This window comes from Tiliqua scincoides, chromosome 1, assembly GCF_035046505.1.
Source record: "Tiliqua scincoides isolate rTilSci1 chromosome 1, rTilSci1.hap2, whole genome shotgun sequence".
Classification (NCBI taxonomy): domain Eukaryota; kingdom Metazoa; phylum Chordata; class Lepidosauria; order Squamata; family Scincidae; genus Tiliqua; species Tiliqua scincoides.
This window is the reverse complement of record NC_089821.1, coordinates 2,902,484-2,915,114: the sequence shown is the minus strand read 5'-3', so window position 1 is coordinate 2,915,114 and position 12,631 is coordinate 2,902,484. Positions and strand designations below refer to the sequence as shown.

At 45.9% G+C, this 12,631-nt stretch overlaps 1 long non-coding RNA gene across 2 annotated transcripts in view; it reads left to right on the top strand.

Annotated features, from left to right (window-relative positions):
- LOC136634265 (uncharacterized) overlaps positions 1 to 12,631 on the top strand; it is a 42,335-nt gene that overhangs the window by 13,331 nt on the left and 16,373 nt on the right. The window lies entirely within an intron of this gene.

The following is a 12,631-nucleotide window of genomic DNA, read 5'->3' as shown; positions in this document are numbered from 1 at the left end:
TGCATGTTCAAATGTCGGTGTGTGATGGCCAGTTGATCCACCTCTTTCCTTTTGCACAGGTTTGTTTCTCTTGTTAGTTTTGTGCCACTTTGGTTTAACAGAGTAGCATAGCTGGGGAGCGGCACAGTTAAGTATTGCAGGAGCCACAATGTGCCGTGTAAGAGGCCCCTCCCACTCGCCGTTAGAGCCATTGGGGCAGTGACAGCAATGGCAATGGTGAATGGTGAGCACCTGCACATTACCATCACTGCCCCAATGGCTCCAACGGCAAGTGAGAGGAGCCACTTGCACGGCATATTGCAGCACCCACAGTACTTACCACGCCACCCTCCCCCTCTGGCTACATTACTGGTTTAATTCATTAGAAGTTCAGTAATAACAACCTTCTTAGTACTGAATGCCTGCATGCAAAACAGCATTGATGACAACAACCCTGATCACATTTCAGTCCACTAGAACAGAGATGAGTGAAAGACCTAAAGTGGCCAGACAATCTAGCAGAGGGCTGTCCTGTTTCTCATGTAATATATACACCAGAGTGTAGAAAAGAAATTTAGCCGTGTTTCGTATGAACCAGAGGAAAATTCCTTCCTGATTCCAAAAAAGGAGACATCTGGTTGCATCGTGATCTTGCAAACCACAGCTCCCCTACCACCCGATGAGAAAGTATTCTTATTACCTTTAGTACAGGATTCACTATTCTGCATCTGCTTGTCATATCAAAAGCAATGGAATGGTTGGCAACCTTCAGTCTCGAAAGACTATGGTATAAGCCTACAGCACCCGGTATTCCCAGGCGGTCTCCCATCCAAGAACTAACCAGGCCTGACCCTGCTTAGCTTCCGAGATCAGACAAGATCGGGAGATAGTGTTCAGTATAGGGAGATGGCTGGCAACCTTCAGTCTCGAAAGACTATGGTCTAAGCCTACAGCACCCGGTATTCCCAGGCGGTCTCCCATCCAAGTACTAACCAGGCCTGACCCTGCTTAGCTTCCAAGATTAGAGGAGATCAGGCATCTGCAGGGTCAGTTTAAGTCTGTTCAGATCAACGGCTCAGGATGAACTTCATTTTAAGGCCAAGTCCTATGGATTTCAGTGATTGACTTACACTGGGCTTGAGTCTTGCACTGAAACAGATGAATGCAAACACCCTGATGAATAAGTCACACCCTTACTAGTTCATCATTGTTGTATGAATCAAATATGTTACCTTTGGCATGTAAAGCTGGATTCAAAGGCATATAAAATTAATATTTAGTTGGTTATTTGAAAAAAAAGTATTTATAATATTCACAATGCTACTTATGCTATAGACATCAAATCATTGCAATGAATTAGAACAGTGAATCACACACATTTAGCACCGGGACCCACTTTAAAATGAGAATCTGTCAGGACCCACCAGAAGTGATGTCATGACTGGAAGTGTCATCATCAAGCAGGAAAATTTTTTAACAATCCTAGGCTGCAATCCTACCCACATTTTCCCAGGAGTAAGTCCCATTTACTATAATTGTTAAAAACCTGTACAGAGCACCCTGTTAAAAGTACTGCTCTGTAATGGTACCCAACTGAAATCGTCTCGTGATCCACCTAGTGGGTCCCGACCCACAGTTTGAGAAACAATGAATTAGAATGTTGGCAAGCCGTATAGAAATACATACAGTCCTCTGTTTAGTATAACTATAAAAGAAGGAAACAAATCAACTCTATGACATGACAAGGACCAGGAAGAATCTGTAACCAGGACCATAGTTTCATAATTTTTCCATATACACCAACGCTGACTATGTATGTATTTTGCAAACAAATCAGCACTTGTTTCTTTATTAGAACACAAATTCTTTGGGCTCCAAAGATAGTTCATTGTGAAACTGAATTTGCTCCTAGAACAGAATGGTTCTTGTAAGATTGAAAATAAGTGTAATGAACCTTTAATTATTACCTAGGGCTTCTGACACACTGAGCCTGCACCTGGCCAGTGCTGGTGGCACCAGGTTTATGTAGGTCTTTGCTCCTTGCGCACAGCTCAAGTCGCATGAGGATAACACCGGCCTAATCAAGACAGAATTATTCATGCCACTTCTTTGCTTATTTATAGAGGTTGTTCACCCAGTCAGGCTTGACGGCATTAGAATGGCTGGATTTACAAATTCCATACGAGACACGTTGAGTCAACAAAGCGCGTTGTTTCATCTGTAATATTAGTTCTTGAATTATAAAAGCAGCAAATTCAAATACGATGGCAGAACTTCATAAACTGGGCAGTGGGGATTCCTCTAGTAATCAAATTTCATCATCTCTAGAAATCCATAATTAAAAAGTTATTGCCTGTTGCTTTCTTACACTCTTGACACTTCTCCCAGTTGTCCTTTCTTGTTGCATACCTACATCAGGAAAAAAAGATACATTTGTTATTTGACTCATAGCTTTGTTCTAGGCAAGTTTACTCAGAAGCAAGTCTGAGTTCAGTTAGGCCCAGTTCTAAGTTCAGGATTGCTAGCCAGCTTGAGCTAAAATACTGGTACTGGCAAGGTGATTGCACACTTAACTTGAGAGGTTGTGATGTGAATATGGAGATATGGCACCAGAGCCATAACTAAAGCGGAGTCCGAGGGGACCTGCCTGGGTGCTGTGCCAAGGGGGGCACATTACTGCCCCTCAGGCTCCACCATAGTTATGGAGGAGACACTGGTGGTTCCACACCTCCCTTCTCCTGTGGAGGCTCTCCTCTACACAAAGCTGCTACAGCCAGTGCTCCTCCTCTGGAGAGAACCTGGAAGTGACATCACTTGACACAACGTCACATGACAGCGTGACATCACTATCCTGGGAGCTGGGGCAGCATGGCATTGTTGTTTCTTCAAGTAACCAACCAAACAGTAATTTCAGAGGAATCAGTCAAAATCAGTTCACTGAAACTGATCAGTCAAATCAGTTTTGATCCAAGATGTCTTCCTGACCTACCGAACTGGCCAGGTACTGTACTTCTGAAAGTCACAAAGAGAAGCCACAGCTTAAATCCCAAGGTTACACTCGCAGAATTCAGGCACCATCTTCGATGAGAGAAGAGGGAACTTGTCATGGTCCAGCCAGGTTGGGCGTGGGCCAGAAGGGCCACACCTGTTGAAGAGCTCATGCATGACCAGAGCAACTCCTGAAGCACCTGTAGCTGCTGCTGCCCACCTCTGCCTTGTAAGCATCCCTGTTGGGCCCTGGTTCACCAGAGATGATGGGCAGAACAACTGTGGCAGGGGGCACTCCTCTCTGTGGTACAGCCATGTAAATTTTCCGTGCCCTGTCTATTGGGACACAGGCAATATAAAATGGTGCTGTCACTGCCATCTGGTTTTTTTGCTCTGAGAAAGGCAAGTTGTTGGCAACGTTCAGTCTCCAGAGACTATGGTATCGCGCTCTGAAAGGTGGTTCTGGAACAGCGTCTAGTGTGGCTGAAAAGGCCGATTCGGGAGTGACAATCCCTTCCACATTGGGAGCAAGTGCAGTCTGTCCCTGGTCTGTCTCCCTGGCTGTGGGCCTTCCTTCTTTGCCTCTTAGCCTCAGACTGTTGGCAAAGTGTCTCTTCAAACTGGGAAAGGCCATGCTGCACAGCCTGCCTCCAAGCGGGCCGCTCAGAGGCCAGGGTTTCCCACTTGTTGAGGTCCATCCCTAAGGCCTTCAGATCCCTCTTGCAGATGTCCTTGTATCGCAGCTGTGGTCTACCTGTAGGGCGCTTTCCTTGCACGAGTTCTCCATAGAGGAAATCCTTTGGGATCCAGCCATCATCCATCATTGTCCTTACGTTCCAGGTGCCCAGCTTTAGGGCAGGAGTTTTCTGTTTTCTGTTGCATGCTGCAGAGTTGTCGATCCGCTTGTCGGTTTTCACCCTAAGCCCCACGCACCCCGTGAGGTTAACGGACCGTGGCGAGGCAACACCTTACTGGCTGGGGACTGCCCAGCTTAAGGCGGGCGGTAGCTGCCCAATGAGATGCAATGATCTCTCCCACCGTCAGAAGCCAAAAGGCAAGAGGGGACCATATAGACAGTGTGAGCCCATTTATCTTTTCTAGGAGCACCGTGTGGGAAGTTCATGTTACCACCCTCCCATGCACACATGGTGGGGAGGGGGGAGTACAGGGACACAGCAGGCCATGGAGGCTCAGTGCAGAATTGGCATTACTCATATGCAAGTGTGTACAGATTAAATTAGTTAATTGGCTGAGATGGTGTTAATCAGGTGAGAGCCATAATTCAAACCTATACTTAGGTTGCACTCCCTTAGAATGTTCTTGTAGCCATCATCCCTAATGATTATTTCATCACGTGGGGGTGGGGAAAAGTGTTGGCTAAGGGCTGCTATTCAACTACCACATTCAGAACTGGTCCTGAAAATCGAGTCCTTCAGAATACAGGCATGTAAGTGCCCAGGGCAGCCTCTGTAACCACCATGCCCCAAATATCTGACAGCTGAGCCAGAAAGTCTCTGCAGACATCATCTCTCTGTTCAGCCTGGAAGGGAAGGACTGAGAGGTTACTCATTCCCCAGACTGATGCTCCTAAACATCCAGCACTTGTATGCAAAGGCAAGCACTGAGCAAATGGAGAGTTCTTCCCCATCTAGGGGAATCCAGGGTTGGTTGAAAATGCAGTCGGTTCAACAAAACTATTGTTCTTGCTAAGAACAGTCTATGGTCAGATCATTCCTATAAGAATCCTCCTTGGACCCCAGGAATTCTGTCATTACCTGTTGGACAGTTTCAAATATCCCTTTGGAGAACTAGTTGCTCTAGGGGGTGCTTGGAGTACGCTGATTTTTTGGATTCATTTTGAATTTACTTCAGACATAGTTTTGGCATGGAGACTGCTATGGCTGTCCTGATACATGACAAAAGGAGAAGGGGGTGTGAAGCCCTGCCCTTTCTTCTAGGCCTCTCAGTATCAAAAACCATAAATCACACTATTTTTCTGGAGAGGATCAGGGACATGGTACTTCATGACACCATCTTAGTTGAAAGGCCAAATCTAGAAGGTGTTGCTGGGGGACTGCCTTGTGGCACGTACATGATGGGATACTATGAAGCCTTTTCTTATCCCCCAAATCAAATCAGGGATTTGAAACTATCATCAATTGCTCTGTCAATCATTTGCATCTGGTTGTGCAGCAGGGATCTGTCCTAGGAACAGTGCTTTTCAACTTGTTCATAAATGACCTGGAGATGGAGATAAGCACTGAGGTGGCCAAGTCTGCAGATGGCACTAAACGTTTCCAGGCGGTGAAGACCAAAAGGGATTGCGAATGGGATCTCTCTAAAATGAGAAAACGGGCAGGAAAATGGCAGATGCACTTCAATGTCAGTAAGTGTAAGGTCATGCACATTAGGGCAAAAAATCAATACTTCACATATAGGCTAATGGGTTCTGGGCTGTCTGTGACAGATCAGATCTTGGGGGGGTGGTGGACAGGTCGATGAAAGTGTCGACCCAATGTGCGGCGGCAGTGAAGAAGGCCAATTCTATGCTTGGGATCATTAGATAAGGTACTGAGAACAAAACAGCTAATATTATAATGCTAATTATAATAATGCTGTAATAATAACATTATTATAATAATGCTAATTATAATGCTAAACGGCTAATATTATAATATGGTAAGGCCACACCTGGAGTATTGTGTCCAGTTCTGGTTGCCGCATCTCAAAAAAGACATAGTGGAAATGGAAAAGGTGCAGATGAGTGCATCCAGAATGATTACTGGGGCACCTCCCTTATGAGGATAGGCTGCAGCATTTGAGGCTCTTCAGTCTAGAAAAGGGGCACCTGAAGGGAGGGACATGATTGAGATATACAAAATTGTGCAGGGGATGGATGCAGTGGATAGAGAAATGCTGTTTTCCCTCTCACACAACACTAGAACCAGGGGGCATCCATTAAGATTGAGTGTCAGGAGGGTTAGAACAGACCAAACATTTCTTTACCCGGCATATAATTACTCGTAGTTTGTGGAACTCCACAGGATATGGTGATGGCATCCAGCCTAGATGCCTTTAAAAGGGGATTGGAAAGATTTATGGAGGAAAACTTCATCACAGGTTACAAGCCATGATGGGTATGTGCAATCTGACATTAGCTGGTGGCTCATTATGAGGGCCAGGTAGGAATTTTTTTCTGTCATCTGAATTGGCCATGGATGGCAGTTTTTTCACCTACACCAGACTGGCGAGGGAGGGAAGGTATATTCAGTAGGTTTCATACTTTAAAAATTGGTCACAGTGTTTAATAAAGTAGCACAAGTTCAACTCAGTTGCAATCTGGTGTCTTTGCTGGGGTGTGTGAATGTAAATAGAATGCTAGACATTCTAGCAAGCAAGGTGGCAGCAAGTATCTTGTGGTCTTGTGTGCTCCCTGAGGCATTTGGTGGGCCACTGTGAGATACAGGAAGCTGGAATAGATGGGCTCTGGGCCTGATCCAACAGGGCTCTTTTTGTGTTCTTATCTGCTTGAAAATCAGTATCTGGGTCCAGTAATGGACCAGCAGCATCGGTGACATTGAGCACCTCTTGTCAGTTGAGACTGGAGCACCAGCTGCAGCCCCTCCTGGATAGTGATGGCCTGGCCATGCTCGGATGAGCTCTGGATTAGACCACTGCAATGTGTTGCATGTGGGGCTGCCTTTGAAGACTGCAAACTGCAGTTAGTTTAGAATGCAGTTGGTAGCTGGGATTAGGCATTGAGGCCATATCTTGCCAGTGTTGAAGCACCTTCAGGGGGTTCTGGTCCACTTCCAAGCACAAATGAAAGGGCTGAAACCTTCAGAGCTTTATACGGTGGTCAGCATCAGCAGCTCTCCTCTGGATGTCCCTTCAGAGGTGAGGGAGGACACTGGAAACGATGTCGTGCATTGCAGAATCCTGTCTATGGAACCTTCTCTCCAGGGACTCTCACCTGGTATCTGATGCCATTCCTGTGCCAGGAATTCCTGTGCCAGGTCAAGATTGGTTAAAAATTATATTTCCAGATCTTTCTAGCCTTTTAAACCTTTTTAACTGCTGTATTGCTGCTGTTCTCTCTTACTGTGTTTTATTGTTGTTGATTTTAGATTTCATGTTGCTTTTGCTGTTGTGTTGCTTGTTATTATTTTATGTACACAGTACAATACAATAAACCATTGAGTCCCAAACTTTTTCGGCTGGCAGCTCCCTTGACCTACTGGACCATTGTCTGCACATCCCCATTAGGGCTATAGGGCCCAGTCCTATCCAACCTTCCAGGACCAGTGAAGCTGCAATGCAGCCCTGAGGTCAGGGAACAAATGTTCCCTGACCTTGGGGAGCCCTCTATGACTGCCTTCCCACCACAGGATGCAGCACACGCCCCATGGGTATGGCTGCACTGGCACTGGCAAATAGGATAGGATTTGGCCCATAGTCTTTTATACTGCATATGGTGGTGAGTTTTTCGTGAAGATTCTGCAGCTCCCCTAGCTGGTTTCCATGGGTCCCCAGGGAGCCATGGCACACAGTTTGGGTACCACTGCAATAAACAATAAAATGCCTGAAGAGCATTTGTGTGTTGAAGGGCAGTATATAAACCTAAGTATGAATGAATGAATGAATGAGTAAACACACACACACACAGAGAGAGAGAGAGAGAGAGAGAGAGAGAGAGTACATTATGGGGTACAAGCCATGATGTGTATGCGCAACCTCCTGATTTTAGAAATGGGTTATGTCAGAATGCCAGATGCAAGGGAGGGCACCAGGATGAGGTCTCTTGTTATCTGGTGTGCTCCCTGGGGCATTTGGTGGGCCGCTGTGAGATACAGGAAGCTGGACTAGATGGGCCTGTGGCCTGATCCAGTGGGCTGTTCTTATGAGAGAGAGAGAGAGAGAGAGAGAGAGAGATGAGGTGCCAGCCCTCATCACCTTTATTTTCTCCATCCATTTTCTGTCTCTTATTCTATTTTCCTTGTCTTTAAATCACTCCATACACCTTTCTGCTCTTGTTTTCTATCTTGGTTTCAGGAATAACAAACACATTTCCAGTCTCACTTACTGAGAAATCATCAGAGAAATGAACCAGAATTTCAGTTTTAAATCATACCTGTCAAACATTCCCATTTACCATTCCCTTGCCCCCTAAAGAAGAAAACCTGGGTTTGGTTTACATGTAACTCCCCAAAAGACAGCTCATATTGTTAAACAAATATTATTGAGATCTTGCTTCAAAGCCTGACAGAAATCTTGTTCAGTTGTCCACAGTAGATGCACACCATGAGAGGCAGATATGCCCTGTTGCCAACTTGCTACATAGACAATGGGGCTGGTGGGCAAAAAAGATGCTTCCTTCTTCATTAAGCAGAACCTGTCACCATCCCCCATGCTAAAGCAACAGCAGTTTTTGATGATTATGCTCTGGTGCTGTTGCAAAATCCCCATGCAATCCAAGGAGTTTTTTTTCCCCCAAACATAGGAAGCAAAGGCCTAGGAAAGGGAGGGAATGAGGGCTGACTAGCGACTGCTAAGCCCTTTGCACCTCATCATAAGGGTTGGCAGAATCTTCCCTCAGCTGAATGGGGCTTCCCTCTTCCGTTTAACAACTTCCAGAACGGAAACCACGTCAGTTTATTGCAGCCAAAGCAACAGAGAGCCAACAAAGAGACAAGTGTTTGTCTCTTTGCTGTTTAGGTTGCAACATGACCAGGAGGCCATCAGCTCCCTCACCAGCAGAGTGGTACTGCATGCTGCCAGTGCTAGAATCAGGCTACTGCTTGTGAGTGCACAAACAGTTTTAATCACCTTTCAGCACCCCCCCTCCGTCCCCTCAGATGTACAATTTCCTGCAAAGTTGGCAAGTAGCTGGCAGTGCGAACTCATGCACACCAACTAGGAATAAGCTCCATTGAACAAAACTGGACTTACTTCTGAGTAAACACACATAGACTTGTTGCAGTTAGACTGAGATGTAAAACAATTGTTTGCCAATGGTGCAGAGTCATCACTTCCTGCACCTCTGCAATCCGTCACCTACCATCGCAATCATTGCTCTGGGTAGCACCCCCTCTTTTGGTACGATGGTGATTTTTGTGGTCAGCCTCTGTTCCCAAGGCAGGGATGCTTTTGGAGATCTCTCTAAGGCTGGGTTCCTTGTCAGGATAGAGGAGTGATGATGTGTAATGTGTCTGGAGAGATCAGCTGACATTTTGAAACCAGGGTGCCTAGAGCAGCCATTTTCAACCACTGTGCCGTGGCACACTGGTGTGCCGCGAATGTTCTGCAGGTGTGCCGCAAGAGTTTGGGGGGGGGTTCATTTGTTAATAGGGCCAATGGGGATGTGAGCTCCCCACCAACAGCATGGTGTGCCTTGTCAATTGTCAAAAAACTGATGGTGTGCCTTGACAATTTTAGTACCTTGTCAGTGTGCCTTGAGATGAAAAAGGTTGAAAATCACTGGCCTAGAGTGTCCCCACTCACCTCAAAAAGTGGTCTTCTAGTTCTGTCTTTGTCTGGAAGCCCCCCGCCCCCATGATGAGGCTCCATCCAGGGTATATGTTATGTGCTGCTCTGATGCACAATGGGACCTTCCCCTCTGTTAGTTCCTCTAGAGCAGATGCAGCCCGTGGCGAGCCTCTGTCAGGGTATTGAGACACAGCCTGAGGAAATTTGCTGCCTGAACATGGCAAGGCCTGAAAGCCTGGGGCCGGTATCTAGATGGAAGCCCATGGCCAAAGTAAGGCAGAAGGAAAGTGTGCCATGTGACCCTGGACTGACCAAAAGTGACTGGGTCACAGTGACTTTGCAGCCCCAATTCAAGTCAATGGGAAAGGGGCCAAGGCATCCTGGGAGGATGAGGTAATGCAGTCACGAGAGGATGAGGTAATGGGGATGAGGTCATCCCTTACCTGATTGGTCAGAGGAAGTACCGCGTGGGTCATTGTGAGGAGTTTTTTTGGAAGAGTGTGAATCTGTGTTGGAGTTGCTGAAGATCTGTAATTGCTGTTTCGCTGCTGTGAGACCGGCTGCTGCTTATATATTTGTAAATGCAGCTTGGTGGTGGACATCTGCCTGGCTCGTGTTTTCATTCCATCTCTTCGCTATCTTGGGTCGCTTCGGGTGCCAGCATTTCACTGCACTTTATCTTACTCAGCAGGCTTTGCTCATCGCCTAACCCAACAGCCTCTGTCTAGTCATCGGCCAACCTCTGATCCCCTGAGAGCCTCTGGCCCACTTGAACAAACACAACCAGAGTTGTGCTTGTTAGGAGGGGGGATAGGAGTCCATTTAAGCGTGTGCTTTATTTCTTGGGCTATGTTCATGCTTGGAGAAGTCCTGGACATTTGAGCCATTCATTTATTCATTTGTCTAAGTTCCATCTCCAAAGTAATTATTTAAATTTTATATTTAATTTTGTTTTCCCGCCCTCGACACTGTGCCAGATATTTGATGCGGCCCTTCCACCAAAAGGTTTAGAGACCTCTGCTCTAGAGGCCTCTCAGTTATGCAGTGCATGATTCTAAATATGCCCAAGACTGTGTTTGAGGAAGAGGCCCTCAGAAACCCTTTCTCCCCCACAGAAAGTGACGACATACATACATACATATGAGGGTCGTAATGCACCACATTTTTTTTCTCAGCCTATAGTAATGGTACGAATGCGAAACTTTATAGATATACATTATTTGAATTTTCAGGAGTGCGCACACAAATTTTTGGTTTCTTTTGGCGTCTGTAAGTGATGTATGTTACAAGCAGCGTGTCGTCATTGAATTTCTCACTGCGGAGAAAGAAACTGTTGGGAACATTCACAAACGTTTGTGTACAGTTTATGGAGAATCTGCAGTCGACAGAAGTACGGTTAGTCGCTGGGCACAGAGGGTGAGGCCATTAGAAGGCGGTTCGGCAGAGCTCCAAGATTTGCAGCGTTCGGGGCGGCCATCCATGGCTGTCACACCTGACAAGACACAGCTTGCTGATGTGCTCATTCGCGAGGACCGACGCATAACGACTAGGCAGTTGGCGCTGAAGCTGTCAATCAGCAAAGGAAGTGTGGATGCAATCATCCGTGCTCTTGATTACTCAAAAGTGTGTGCACGATGGGTTCCACGCTGTCTTACAGTGGACCACAAATCTCTCAGAAAAAACATTTCTTCTGAGTTGCTGAAACATTTTGAAGATGAGGGGGAAGCGTTCTTGTCCAGGTTTGTGACAAGTGATGAAACCTGGGTTCACCATTTTGAGCCCGAAACAAAACGACAGTCGATGGAATGGCGTCATCCTCAATCTCCACAGAAGAAAAAATTCAAAGCAACTGCTTCCGCCGGTAAGGTCATGATCACTGTGTTTTGGGACTGTGAGGGCGTCAAACTCATTGATGTGATGCCAAGAGGCAGCACCATTAATTCTGAAGCTTATGTGATGACATTAACCAAACTCAAGAAGCGCTTCCAGCGACTTAGGCGCCATAACAACCCAGGTGAATGTTTGATTCAACATGATAACGCTCGGCCTCACACAAGTTTGAGGACTTCGGAACACATCACTAAACAGGGTTGGACTGTGTTACCCCATCCACCCTACAGCCCTGACCTAGCTCCCTCGGACTCCCACTTGTTTGGGCCATTAAAGGATGCCATTCGCGGAAGACATTTTGAGGATGACGAAGAGGTGATTCGCACAGTGCAGAAATGGCTTCGAGACCAGAACAAGGAGCGGTACCAACAGGGCATACATGCCCTTGTGTCTCGCTGGAGGAAGGCCATAGAACTGGACAGAGATTACGTGGAAAAATAGGGAGTGTAGAAGAAACATCATTCTTTCTTGTGTGTAAGTTTCATTGTGCTCAATAAATAATTGTTGAAGAAAAAAAATGTGGTGCATTACTTTCTGGGCGACCCTCATACATATATATATATATATATATATATATATATATATATATATATATATATATATATATATATATATATATACACACACACATATACATAGGTGGTTTCTGGTTTTTCTTTTCCCCCAGATTGCTTCCTTTCTTGCTTACGTCACAGCTGTCTGTGACAGATCAGGAGAGAGTTCTTGGGCTGATGGTGGACAGGTCTATAAAAGTGTCGACCCAATGTGCAGGGGCAGTAAAGAAGGCCAATTCTATCCTTGGCATCATTAGAAAAGGTATTGAGAACAATCAGCTAATATTATAATGCCATTATACAAATCGATGGTAAGGCCACACCTGGAGTATTGCGTCCAGTTCTGGTCACCACGTCTTAAAAAGGACATAGTGGAGATGGAAAAGGTGCAAAAGAGAGCGACTAAGATGATTACTGGGCTGGGGCACCTTCCTTATGAGGAAAGACTATGGCGTTTGGGCCACTTCAGCAAAGAAAAGAGGCGCCTGACGGGGGACATGGTTGAGACATAAAAAATTATACATGGGAAGGATAAAGTGGATAAAGAGATGCTCTTTACACTCTCACATAACACCAGAACCAGGGGACATCCACTAAAATTGAGTGTTGGGAGAGTTAGGACAGACAAAAGAAAATATTTCTTTACTCAGCTTGAGGTTGATCTGTGGAACTCCTTGCCACAGGATGTGGTGACAGCATCTGGCCTGGATGCCTTTTAAACGGGGATTGGACAA